Here is a 13,931-nt window from a genome sequence, read left to right as displayed (position 1 = left end):
ACAAGTTCTATACTAGATCCTAACCTTTGTCTGGCAAGGGATAAAACATTTTAACAAGGTATTTCTTCTATCTGACTTCTGATATTCTGATTCCCGCCTTTAGAGAATAAAAGAAAAACATAGAAGAGATTGAGCCTAAAAAATAATCATCACATTTTCATTGACAATACTCAATGAACACTCAAACTGAAAATACCAAATTTAATACTTCGTCATTTCTGATAAAAAAGAGAGAGAGAGAACATTTCCTCTCTCAGGTTTTATGTTAGATTCTCAAGAGATTTTCCCATTATTTTCTTCTAATAAAGAGCATTGTGCTCATAATATTAGTTTAGTACAGACAGACGTTAACAGTCTTCAGCAACCTGATAAACTGGGCCTTATAAGTAGAAAGGAAGTCCAAATTCAAATGCATATATACACAGTAATGTACTAGTTCTTTACAAAATGGAGAATATCTTTGACACTGTAGCTACTGTCTAATCTATTTAAGAATACATTGTAATCATTTCTCGGCCTTTTGGCTAAGATCAAGTGTAATATCTGTTCTTATCAGTTTAAGGATACATTGTAGAAACCACTTTTGCTATCATTTTCTTGAAATTAGGAGACATACTGGAAGAAAATGTTTAGGGAGGCATACATATTTGAAAGAAAATTTTGTTTGCTTCAATGAATGCAATTCTAAAAGGAAATTTTGGAGCTAATAATGGGAAATTTGAGTAAAGGAGATAAGGTGTTGTGGCCTGAGTCATAAATAATGTCGAAAACTCAAAGACAGTTGATTAATTCAAGGGTTTTCCAAGACATTTATAACCTTTTGATGAAGGTGACAATAAATGTAATGTTTCATGAAATTGTAGCGCCTTACCTTCCTTATTCATATATATATAAACTCATGTATGTACATATTTATGTATGCATACTTATATATACCACTATATGTAGATGTATATATGAAATGAGGACAAGATGTTTAAAATGAAAGTTCATGTTTTAATATTGAGATTTTGATTATTTTTGAAGTGAATTCAACACAAGTAATTAAATTTGAAGGTAGCTAATCTAATTGCTAAGCACTACAATTCAAAAATTCATCTAAAGCATTATCTTTACTTCTTTTATTTTCAGCAATAAATGTAAATTCATCAAAAAAGTCTTCAGAGTTAAAATAAATTAACTTACTTCAGGTTATGACTTCACCACCCACTAAATTAACTATAAATAAATGAATACTGCTCTACATGGTACAAAATTGATCTATGTCATAGTTTTCTTGGATTGCTTCACCTTCGTGCATAGAGATGTAAAATGGGAATGGAATCATGCTTCTCTGAAATTGCTGATTTTTAAAACAACAATGACTAGATTCAAAGCAAGAAGACACAGAACTTTTGTCCCCACTTGGTGATTAAAAAACACATGAACCGAGTAATGGGGTCATGATCAAGCAAATGCTACAAAGAAAACTTGCTTCACAAGCACAACCACTGTGTGACCAAAGGTGTGAGTAAAGCTGGCCTTTTAAATGAGAGAATTAGTATCATTCAAAGGGCCCGCAAGTTTATATGGGATGCTATAGACTTGATATTCTTTGCTATGTAGAATGGGTTGAGATTAATGTGTCTTTTCCTTTCTCCACATCTTGTTACAAATACAAATATTCTTTTTCCTCAGAATCATTCAACAAAATATTGTAAAAATTAAATGTAAATAAATGAATACTGTTCTACATGGAGCAGAATCAATCTATGTCATAGTTCTCTTCTATTGGTTCACCTTGGTGCATTGAGACATTGTGGAAAAAGCCGTACATACTGTTCTTGAGCACTAGCTATGTAATTGATATATTTACTCTCAAATACTATGTTATTTTTATATTTTCAGTGATTGGACATCAAAAATATTGTCCATAGCCACCAAATGTCCTTATTGTTTGTGGGTGGTAGTACAACCCACAAGCGAAAATCAAATCACAATAGTTTAAGAAAAAGTGTTATATATTAAAGACTCAGCTCTACAAATGTATAACTCAGGTACACGGGAAAAGAGGATTCCATCAGCCTCTTGCTGTCAGATGTGGGATTACTTATGGGGAATACATACCTTCTTTAACAGAGAAAGTTCAAGCATGAGTTTCACCTGGACTTACCAAGTTCTCATCTCCATAGACAAAATGAGAATGGATGTTTACATTCTCAAGGTCAACGCATTTATTCAGAGGCACCTGGAGAAGTGGAGACTCCGCATGTCTACAGTTTATTCTGTTAGAGTCTGGGTAGTAAAAACAGACTCACATAGGCTTAAATGTCACTCTGTCTACAGTGAATTTATAAACCCTCAGAAGTAGCGCTGGTAAATCTCCCAGCCTTCACATCTCAAAGGCACTTGAGCCCACCAAGCCCTTTAATATTCTCAGTCCCAGTGAGGAGGGCCTCTTGAATGTTTAGCACGTTTTAATTTAGTGAACCTTTAATCACCTTTGTGCCTATTAGAGGTAATTTTTCCATCCTCAAAGCTTTGGCTTTTATCTGATCCTGGTTGAAATTCTCATAAATTCACCCTGTGACATGAGGTAATACTCCAACCGTATTTCAAAAGATTGCTTTAGCTCACTAATTACACATGACTGCTGGAAGAAGATATTAGGTGTAAACATTTTGGTCTGTTCACCCTTCGTCAAAACCAACAACCATTAAATGGTTAGCCACCTACTTGAGTCTCGGAGATAGACCCATCCTTCCATCTGGCCATAATAATAGGAAGAACAGACAATGTCCATTCAAACTTGCAAATTAGAGGTATTAACTCACTGGACACAATGTCCTTATAAGGTAGATACTATCAATACTTTCATTTTATGGGTAGGAGGGAGAGCTTGAGTAATGAACCAGGATGGCCATTAAGTGCACAAATTGGATTTGAACTTAGTAAGCTGACTCCAGAACCTATAATTTTCCACTTAGATGTACAGCTGATTTACAGAACCCTCCACAAAAAGGAATAGAGTAGGTGCCTTTCAACAGCCTTTGCTGTAATGTACTTAGGACATCTAAACAGTTGAAGCCTAGTTTGTGTAGAGGGATTTTATCTGCCATGACATGACAGAGATCTCTGGTTTCCTCCTGTCACCTCTGTCACATTCATTTTCAAGAGGACACCACCTTGCGCCATCTCTTGGGCAATATTGGTGCTGTGTCAGTCTGAGTCTGGACTTATAACACTACGTCTCTGACTGCAGAAATGTCCCTTCACTTTATCTCTTGACCCCTTTCCCTATCAGTACTGATGTGCTAGAGACTCCAGAGGGAAGAGGGAAGAATGCACATCTTCAGATACTGCATTCACAGTTCTAACCATGCCTGTATGTCTCAAAGTGTCAATGAAGATTCAACAAATTTTAGTTACCCTAGAACATGAGAGGAATGACTGGAAAGCTAGAGTACATAAAAAAAATGTATGCTTCAGAAGTGCTTTTATCACTTAGATAACTGGATCCTCTACCTAGTAATATGCTGAACTAAACCTGGTGTAGGAAAAAAATTCAGGCTTACACTTAATTAAATCTGTGTTGTCCGCATGCTTTTTATTTTAGAAGAAAGAAGCACTGTGGTTCCCACGTGGCTCTTCCATTCCTCTGAGTAGTCATATCTCAGACCTGTGACTTAGGCATTGCTAATCAGATTGCCACCTGGGCTTGGACAAAGTGATGCTGGTATAGAAGGATGACAGGGAACCCGATGTGGGTGGATCACACCCATAATCCTAGCTACGCAGGAGGCTGACATCTGAGGATCACAGTTTGAAAGTCTGTGAAACTCTTACCTCCAATTAACCATCCAAAAGCTGGAAATGGAGCTGTGGTTCAAGTGATAGGGTGTTAGCCTTGTGTAATAAAGCTCAGGGACAGAACCCAGGCACTGCCTTCAAGCCCCCAAACTGTCACACACACACACACACACACACACACACACACACACACACGACTGGGGATTCTGCTAGAGTAGTGATCTTCAGAAGCAGAGATGGCACCAATGACATTCACTGACTTCAGTACAGGTCAGTGGTAGCGAAACCCAACCTTGGCAATAAGGACAAATAATACCCTAAGGTGATTTTTGCTCAACTCTTGGTTTGGCTGCTATAGCAGGTGTCTTGACAACCCTGAAACTTGAATAGTTCCTCATCCTATTTCTCAGCCTTGGCAAAGGTTCTTTGAACCTTTGAACTCATATGCTCTGTAATTTCCTTTTGCATGTATGCCAGGGAATTTCACTTCTTTAAATCAATGATCTTACCTGACATTTTCTGTTGTTTTCACATTTTTCTAGAATAAGTGTAAACAACACCATATACATGCATATATACACACACATACATATGTGTGTGCGTGTGCATGCAATGGAATTTTACTCATATCATTTACAAATGATATGGTACCATTTGTAAATAAATGGAAAGACTTGGGGAAAAAATTAAGTGAAGTCAGACAGACCCAGAGAAACAAAAATTGCAAGGCTTTGTTCATTTGTAGTAGACAGAATGTGTCTGTGAATCTAGAAATAAAAACGATAGATGATATGTAGGTGGTTACAAATGAATTAACAGAAATGTAATAGACTCTATAGAGAACCAAACAGTATAATTTTTTAAAAAGATGAATTCAAATCTCAACAAAATAAGCACCATGAAATGTGTACTTGCAAGAGGGGTTGGAGCCAAAGGGAGAGAGAGAGATGAACCAAAGGAGGCAGAGTGAGAAAATCCAGGCAAGAATTCATTGTATGTACCATAAAATTAAGAAAAGTAAGAGAAGGATAGGTGGAAAGGGGTGAGGATGTTAAAGGAGGAACACTGATCACGATGCATTGTATTCATAGACTGCTTTGTTAAATGGAAATTTGTACCACTTCTTAAAGGTAATAAAAATCTTTGAAAAGGAAGAGAGATATATTGGCTTGGTAAACTTTCCTTTGGCTGCTTTTGCCTACTACACATTGTTTCCTAAGATCTCTGGATAGAATCCAAGAAAAGGAGATGCCAACCACTGCATGGAGAGAACTCAGGTGTGAGCCTCTTAGCGTGGTTCATAATGGCTGCTGGGATAGGGGTTCTAGTAACTTACCAGGATTTTGTTATGCATTCACAATCTGCCTGAGAAGGAATCAAGCTGATTCAGAGAAGCCAGAAAAGTCTCATTGGGCAACTCTTTCAGTTAACATTTTCACAGTAAAATACCGTATAAAAGAAGTGTTTTGGGGGCTGGGAGTGTGGATTATTGGTAAAGTGCTTGCTTAGCATACATGAAGCCCTAGGTTCGATTCCTCAGTACCACATAAACAGAAAACCAGAATTGGTGCAGTGGTTCAATGGCCTTGAGCAAAAAAAGCTCAGGAACAGTAAGTTCAAGACCCAGGACTGGCAAAAAAAAAAAGAAGTGTTTTTGAAGGTGGGAATACATCCAGTTTAACAACCATGTCATGTTACAAACAGGAGAGGAATAACAAGGTAAAGTATTTAAGTCTATAAGCTTAATAAAGAATTTTAATTAGGTGCATTAAAGTTAAGTATATGTAGGCTTCATTGAGGAAGCTCCTAAGTAAGCAGAGGAGAAATTCATGGACCACCTTATATAATAAAAATGGTTGTAGGAAAAAGAAAACATGTAGCAAGAACATAGTTGAAAATGACCGCAAAGAACTATTTTCTCTGTTAGTTTGTTTATGTGTACCATGGAATGGAACTAGTTCTTGTGAGTTGTTTAGTTGAATAAGGAAACCTTTCTATGGGATGAGATAGCAGAGATCTAAAGCATTTCATGGAATTAATAATTATGATGATGATGATAATGGCTCGAATCTACTGCCTACTCTGATTCTGGCTATTTTCTGCTTTGAAACACTTGACTCCTTAGTTCTCAGCAAATTACATTGACATTATATTCAGTCTGCAGAAAACAAAACTGATTTTTGGGAGGTAAAAATAAATTGCCTGAGATCATAGAGTGAACCAAGTTGATACTGGAATCCAAGCAATCTGTCTCATACTGTGAGCTTGTTATCAGCTGGAAAGATACCTAATATATCAATGGAGTGAAGGTCCTGTTAGGGAAAACCTTAATAGAGAATATCCTGAGGAAAAGATGAAAAGATCTGGAATAAGAGAGAGTTGGTGATGTAACAAATGAGATCTCTTTGAGGAATGTATAAGTGCCAGAATTAAAGGAAATAAATAGGCAGTTAATGAGGAAAGGTAAATAAACATGTAATTATTTTTACAACTCAGTATTTTGGATTTGAAGTACTAGGTTGGATAGAAGTTCCAGAAAGGTCAGTAGGTAAGGAGGTCAAAAGGCAACTAATGTGGAGAGAATAAGCTCTTGATTAAACTATGCTGAGGTTTGTCTGTCGATACAGATACACATTGGGAATCATTCTTCAGATAGATAAATAGAAGATGGGAAATGGTGGTAGGACTCAAGTGATAGAGTTCTTGCCTAGCAAGTACCACCAATAGGTAATATATACTAAGACATCAAATTGGGAGGGATGCAAGAGTTCCTAAGAGTCACTGTGTACCTTGTTACATTTGAGTTTTAGATGAACCACCACATTTTTAGCATAAACATGTTTCCTGTACCATTTTGGGCATAGTCACACTACAATATTGTGTTCTTTATCAGAAATTCTAATTTCACGGGGTATTTTCTAACACGGATGAGTAGAGTGAGGAGCATCACCAATTTGACATGGAGGAGACAAATAATTGCTTAAAGTAGATAAGAATCCTTGGGGCGGGGGCGGGGGGGTGGGAAGAAGTTCCCAGAAGAAAAGCCTAGAAATCAGGGATGGGGTAGAATTCAACATTTCATTCCTTCCATTGTCTGCTATCTTGTCTCATAACTAACTGATCATCCTTTCTAATTTGGGGCTCAGACAATATAGTATGTTGCAGCCGATAAGAAGGCAGAATTGATGATGGTCAAGTGCTGAGTACAGATATACTCATAGGAGCCTATTCTGCTTCTATAAAGAACACAGCTGGTCTGCATTAGTTAGTTACTTGGTTAGTTAGTTCGTTCGTTGATTAGTAAAGTAGAAGCAAGCCTGTAGTCAGGCTAGCCCCCTTTCTCCATGCTTGGGTATATGAGCCTATCCAGGAAGGCTACTTCATGTGCTCTGTGTTTTGGGTCCATCAGTATGACCCTCCTTGCTGTACAGAACTGAGGCTTGTGGTCATGCATTTTACAGTCGTCTGTCATAAAGCCAAATACAAAGATGTCTAAATGAGGGTAGCAATAACTCACACATACCAAGTGCACATCTTATGGCAAGGGAAGCTCTGTGGGCTTCTTATGTTGCATTCACTCAGTCTTCACAAGACCTTATGAAGTTGTGGTGATTATTACCCACCTTTTACAGAGGAGAAGATTAAACTACCATGCGGTCAAATCACTTGTCCAGGGTCACCCTGGTAATAAGTGACACTGCAGCAGATTCGGCTAAATGACAAGTCTAGGTCTGACAGTGACGGAGATGAGAGGCGCATTGATCATGTCAGCCCTTGTTGAGGAGGGGCAGAGTGTGCTGTGCTCCCACAGGGTGGAGGGCATGAAGGATGTGAGAGATGAAGACAGAGAAGGCAGTTAGCACTACACTGGTTGACAGTAAAGGGAAAGAGAAGAAGGGAGAGAGGGGGAGAGAGAATGGAGATCTAAGGAGAGAGAGAAAGGGACATATGAAAGAGAGAGAAGAGAACAAGGAAAGGGAGAGAGAAGGAACAGGAAAAGAGAGAGCATGGGAAAGGGAGAGGAGGAAGAAGAAGAGAAGGAGAAATGGAGAGAAAGGAGAGGAGAGAGAAGGAGAAGTAAAAGTAGAAGACACAGCGAGAATGAGAAGTTGATTTAGGGTAGAACACCATGACTTCCAGACTTTAGCCTTGGTTCCGTTGCTTGATAATAATTTACATAAGTCTGAAGATAGGGCACTGTATTCAGGATTTCTAAGTTGGAAATCTAGCATTGTCTTGTAAAAATTACCTGACTTCTGGGATTTTTTAAATTCCTTCAGCTTTACTTTGGTATCATGCAAATGCTTCAGGAAGTTTAAAAGAAAAACACAGTACACTGGAAGATAGATGGCATGTCAAATGGGTTAATTCTGGGTTCCTTTCCACAAGGAGAGGGCAATATGATAATTTGTGTCATGAATGACACAAAATGCAAATGAGCCAGAGAGAGTAGACAGAAAGAAAAATATAGATATAGTCATTTTCTCTCTCTCTGTCTCTCTCTCCCTCTCTCTCTGTCTCCCCCCACCCCGTGTGTGTGTGTGTGTGTGTGAGTGTGTGTGTGTGTGTGTGTATTTTACTGGAGGCTGGACTCTCAATCTTGTTCTTGCAAGATGGGTGCTCCTCCGCTTGAATAATATCCTATAATGCATTTCAGACACTCATTACATACACCAGTGACAACCACCAGGCAGAGAAAGCGCCATGAGAGACTAGAAGACAGTAGATAGAGGTTTCCCTCCTCCATGAGGAAGTGGCATTTTCTTGGTGGAGGACTCAGGAAGCTATCACAACAGAAACAATGCTCATGTTGGCAAGGCGAAATTCATTATTAGAAGTGAAGGGCACACCATCTGAGGTAAAGGTAGAACTGATAAAGGCAAATGTTTAACAGATGTCATGAATCACCTAGGTAAATTCATATATTAATTCAATGGATATGTGCTGAGAATCCTAACTAGTGGGCCAGCTCTATGCCCCCATAATCTTCTATACCCTGAATTGTACCTTTATAGGCTCTTAGTTATTCTCATAGCCACACAGTGAGATCTGTATTAAAAGAGCATTATTCCACATAGAGGCATATGCAAGAAGTTATGGACTTCCTCTGAGCGATACATAATGCTTATGGTACTAGCAAGATGAAATGAAGAAAAGCAATAATCTTAAATATTCCTAGATTGACAGCTGTATTAATGGGGAAATATGGTAATCAATCTGATTTAGAGACGAAGCTGCACAGGAGAAGGTTTTCACATTCTGAACAAGTGGCTGGATGGATCCTTGTGCCATTGTCAACCATGTGGCCCTTGGAGTCCCTCATTACAAAAGAGACTTCTGCTCACACTTTAAAAAAGGAACAATTATCCTGAACTTTTGTCATATATGTACCTGTGTTTTAGGATTCATTAAAACCTTCCTTAATATTCATAGAGTATTTTATTTGATTAGAACCTTTCATACTGATTTTCATCTTTGGACTTCCTGTCACCAAGTTAAACTCAATAATAGGAATTGATTCAGAGATTTATGTCTGTAAATAGCTTTTCAGTAGAGAAAAGAAATTTTTCTTTTGTTATCCACATTTCAAAAAGTTATTAACCCTTCAATGTTGTCCTTTACCACCAGTTAATACTAGATCCTAAAATATGCAATCACTGGCATTCTGTGGTATACTGAACTCCATAATTTCTGCCTTGAACTTAGGAACTATATTTTAATTTGGAAATGTCCTCTCTATTTTCATTCAGGAAAAAATGTGTGTGTGTATATACACCACTAATAAAATAGAGGGAAGTAGATATTGTTCTCCAAAACAGAACTACAAAGTGACCACAATTTGGAAATATGTTTTATGGTACTAGCTCCCAATTCTTTAGCAATCTGACAAAATTGTAAGCATAGATTTTGCACTGTGCTTCTAAAAGCCATGATATTCTAGAAAAGCACTAATTATATTTGGGTACAAATCAAATTTAAAAGCATCTAGAGTATTAAGAACAGAAATAAAAAAGGCCTTCAACTAAGAGCAGCACTTAACCTTAATGGCAATATTATTCCAGCTTATCTTTTGTAAACATGTCTTATCTGGAGTTATGTTGAGCAATCACCTATTGTACATTCAAAATAATGACTCTTTAAAAGTAATCATCATTTAAAAATGTTTATCAGGGAAATATTTATTCATAATTATATCTTTTATAGAGTAGATGTAAATGGATTTTTACATGACATTAAATATTAGAGACGATAATAATAAAAAATGAAAAACTCAAACATACAAACCATATAGAACAGTAACATCAGTTGTTCCTATGCAGAAATCATTCTACTGCACTTTTTTATTAAAATGACTACCATCCAAGAGATTTCACCAACACTACGTCTTAGATTTCCAAACTTCACTACAAAGTTATAAGGACTTGTGGTGTTAGTGAGAGAGCACTTGACAAGCAGGTACAAAGCCCAGAGTTCAAATTCCAATACATACAGACATCATACGTACATACTCATACTTACATACCTACAGTGTTTGCAAAGGAAATCTGCTAGGGATCATCGATTGTTTTATATTTTATACACATAAAGAAACGAAAAAAAAACTCCATGTAAACAAGTGACTTAATTCTTGACCTATGAATTTTTGTCTTTCTTCTGTACCTCTTTTCTTGCTGTCTTTCTCTCTGCCTGTATTTCTCTTCTCCTGATTCTTTTTCATTACCTCCTCCCTTCTTCTTTCCTTATTTTTTTGTACTCTCTTTTCTTCCAGTTTTTTGTTTTTTAATTTGAAACCTAATTTATGGCATAGGTAAATACAGCAAACTTCCATGAAAAAAAATTTTTTTTAGAGAAGAGCAATAAAAAGTTTCAGAATTCAGTAGTGGTCTAAATGTTACTTTAAATGGGTTGAGACATGCGTGGTCATGACCTACAAAGTAATAGAATAGGCATCTCTGGCCATGAAAAAGTTGGCTGAGAAGCTAACTGCAGAAGGGTTTTAACTGTTCACTGTCAAGGTTCTATGATGCCTAGTCAGGACTGGTAAACTTGTAGAACATGCCTAACAGCAATATGTTAGGAAAAATTAAGAAAATTTCTGGAAGGGAGTAAAATCCTAAGGGAGGAAAAGAGCCAGCATCTGTGACCTTCATGGACCAGAGAGGCTGGAACTGACAGCCTAAAGGGACTCTTTTACAGTAAATCACAGTGTGTGTGTGATTAGCATTTGACTCTATCATCATCTATTTGGAAGAAGATAAAATATTAAGAGCCCACTAATAAAGTATAAAAATATAAAATCAGGAAAGCCCTCACCTGCTACCTATGAGGGAGGCAAAGGGAGAAAGATTAGGTACACATAAACTGGGAGAGACAGAAGCCTGGGTGGAGACAATGTCCTTTTGTCTTTTTAAAGGCCTTGAGAGACTGAGACAGTGGTCCTGCTAGAGCAGAGGTCCTAGACAAGTGGGGAGCAGACCTGGATAGGGCACAAGGTGAAAAGCATTCCAACCTGATATCAGAACAGCCCAGACTCTCCCGCAGGGATAAAATCAGAACTCCATGATCTTACAAGGGACTACTGATTTCTGGATCCCATTTCCTTCTTTCCTCTCTTTCTTTCTTTCTTTCTTTCTTTCTTTCTTTCTTTCTTTCTTTCTTTCTTTCTTTCTTTCTTTCTTTCTTCCTTCCTTCCTTCCTTCCTTCCTTCCTTCCTTCCTTCTTTCCTTTCTTTGTTTGGCATAGGGCTTGAACTCTGAGGCTTGGTGCTGTCTCTGAGTATTTTTGCTTGAGGCTAGTGCTCTACCACTTTGAGCCCCAGCACCATATCTGGTTTTCTGGTGGTTAATTGAAGGTAAGAGTCTCACAGACTTTCCTGCCCAGGATTGATCGAACCACAACCCTTAAATCTGAGCCTCCTGAGTAGCTAAGATTAGAGGTGTGTGCCACCCATGCCAGGCTTGGTCCCACTTCTTGTTCTCTAGATATCATCACTAATGTCCGTTGTTTCATGCAGAGGGGGAGTGGATGAGTGTTATGGCCCCTACTAGATGCCAGCCATAGTCTCTATTTCCTGCAAAGCAAATAAATTATGCTTCCAAATCTCCTCCATTCTCTCAAAACAAAGATTGTCAAAAAAAAAAAAAAAAGCCATGACTGACTAGAGTAGTGGTACCAAGAGAATGTGCAAGTGGATACACTGTTACCCAGTAGATCCTTACTGTGAGTCTCCTTAGCAATTGCAAAATCACTTGAGAGCATTTATGAGGCCTGCTAAGTAAATGGAAGTAAGCCATATTAACTTACTGTTCATATAGTGATTAATATGTTCTTAAACTTGTGTAATATAATGAACTAGAAACATTTCAATTACACTGTCCACTAGAACCACAGACATCACTGCTTCATGAGGAAATCCTTGCATATTAGTTGTAAGAGATGACAAAGAACTAATAAAAATAAAAACATTCCAACAAACCAAAATATTTATATTTAAATAATTCATTTATTAGACAAAAGCAGAGCACAAGTTTTCTCAAAAGACCTGGCTAGAAGGATTATACAGTAATAGTGGTAAAAAAAAAAAAAAAAGAAAAAGAAGAAGCAAATTGGATTATACAAATGAACTGTGCATTTGGATGATGGACACAGAGGTTAAAAGATACCAAATATTCATTTTAAAACAACTAATTTAAAGAGGGCCACATGACAGAGAAAATCAAATGGATGTTTCTGGAATAAGAGAGAAGGGTAAGAACAACCCTATTGAAAGTTGTCCCTCTGCTTCCAGATTTCAGAATTCATTTAATAGAAGCTGGAGAATCTGTATCTTCCACAGCATGGACGGTAGCATCCACACCCGTAGCCTCCAAAGCCAGAGCCATAACCGTAGCCTCCAAAGCCAGAGCCGTAGCCACAGCCTCCGTAGCCAGAGCCCCAGCCCAGCCTGCCGAAGCTGCCGTATCCACAGCCATAGCCACAGCCCAGGCCTCCGAAGCCTCCGTAGCCGTAGCCCAGGCCTCTGTAGTAGCTGCCGTAGTAGCTCATGGTGTCAGGAGAGGTGAGTTTGGTTTTCTGTGCAAGGTGAGATGCTGAATGTGAGTGCCAGCCTCTTACAGCAAAGCTTATATATGCTACTCAGAGCAGGTGATAGCATCACGTGACCCTCCTTTTATGCCATTCCACGAATTGTACTTGCATGAGACAACCCAAGGGTTTGTTGTTGAGAAAAAAAAGAAAACATCTGATAAGAATGTCTTAGCTTGTTTGGCTACCTGGTGAGATTGTCCAGCAGCTTGTTACTTTAGTTTTATTAGAAGGAATTGCAAGAATGCATATACTGAAACCTAATAGAACCTTGTTACTAGGCACAGAACAGCAGTCTGATTATCTTCTTGATTGTACCATTAAATATATTTTAGTCATGTTAGTAATTGGTTGTTATAACTGATAATACAAAACTGTAAGAAACCAAGATTCCTAAAGCTAAAACCAAGATCCCTAAAGGCAAATCCAAGATCCCTAATGATTCCATTCCAGTTTTTAATTTAATTTTTTCTCAAGGTGAGATACAGAGGGGTTACAGTTACATAAGTAAGGTAGTTAGTACATTTCTTGTCAGACTTGTTACCACCTCCCTCATGTTGTCCCTCTTTCCCTCCCCAACCCCCCCCCCCATTTGTACAGTTAATTTCCAACATATTGTCTGGAGAATTTCCCTGTTGCATTGGTTCAACGTTTGTTCTTTTTCTTGCCATTTTGATGTCCGCTTCCCTTCCCTAATTCACATTATACATATATACAATACCCAGGGTACCAAAGTCAAATGCAGTGACAACAGGAGATAAATCATAAGGGAAAAAAGAAAAAGAAATAACATTTCCCTACATATTTTATAGAAACATAGATTTGACTCACTGGCTACATATGACAGCCAAGAACAGCTGTCATATGACTTTTAGTGTCTTTAAACTTTGATCATGCACAATTGCCATGTGTAACTTTGACATTACACTCAAGTATGTGAACGATGTGTTTATGCTCACAATATGGCGCAAGGGGAGAGACAATTTAGAGTAATAAAAACCCTACTTAGTCCTGTAAGAATTCTCTTTATAGATCTGTTGTCCTTTTTCAGAGCAATT

The 13,931-nt window shown here is 37.8% G+C and overlaps 1 pseudogene; it reads left to right on the top strand.

Annotated features, from left to right (window-relative positions):
• The first annotated feature begins 504 nt into the window (after positions 1 to 504).
• LOC125352118 lies at positions 505 to 648 on the top strand (annotated as a pseudogene).
• Positions 649 to 13,931: the final 13,283 nt, after the last annotated feature.

This window comes from Perognathus longimembris, chromosome 5 (genome assembly GCF_023159225.1).
Source record: "Perognathus longimembris pacificus isolate PPM17 chromosome 5, ASM2315922v1, whole genome shotgun sequence".
Classification (NCBI taxonomy): domain Eukaryota; kingdom Metazoa; phylum Chordata; class Mammalia; order Rodentia; family Heteromyidae; genus Perognathus; species Perognathus longimembris.
This window is presented reverse-complemented; position numbering and strand designations above follow the sequence as displayed.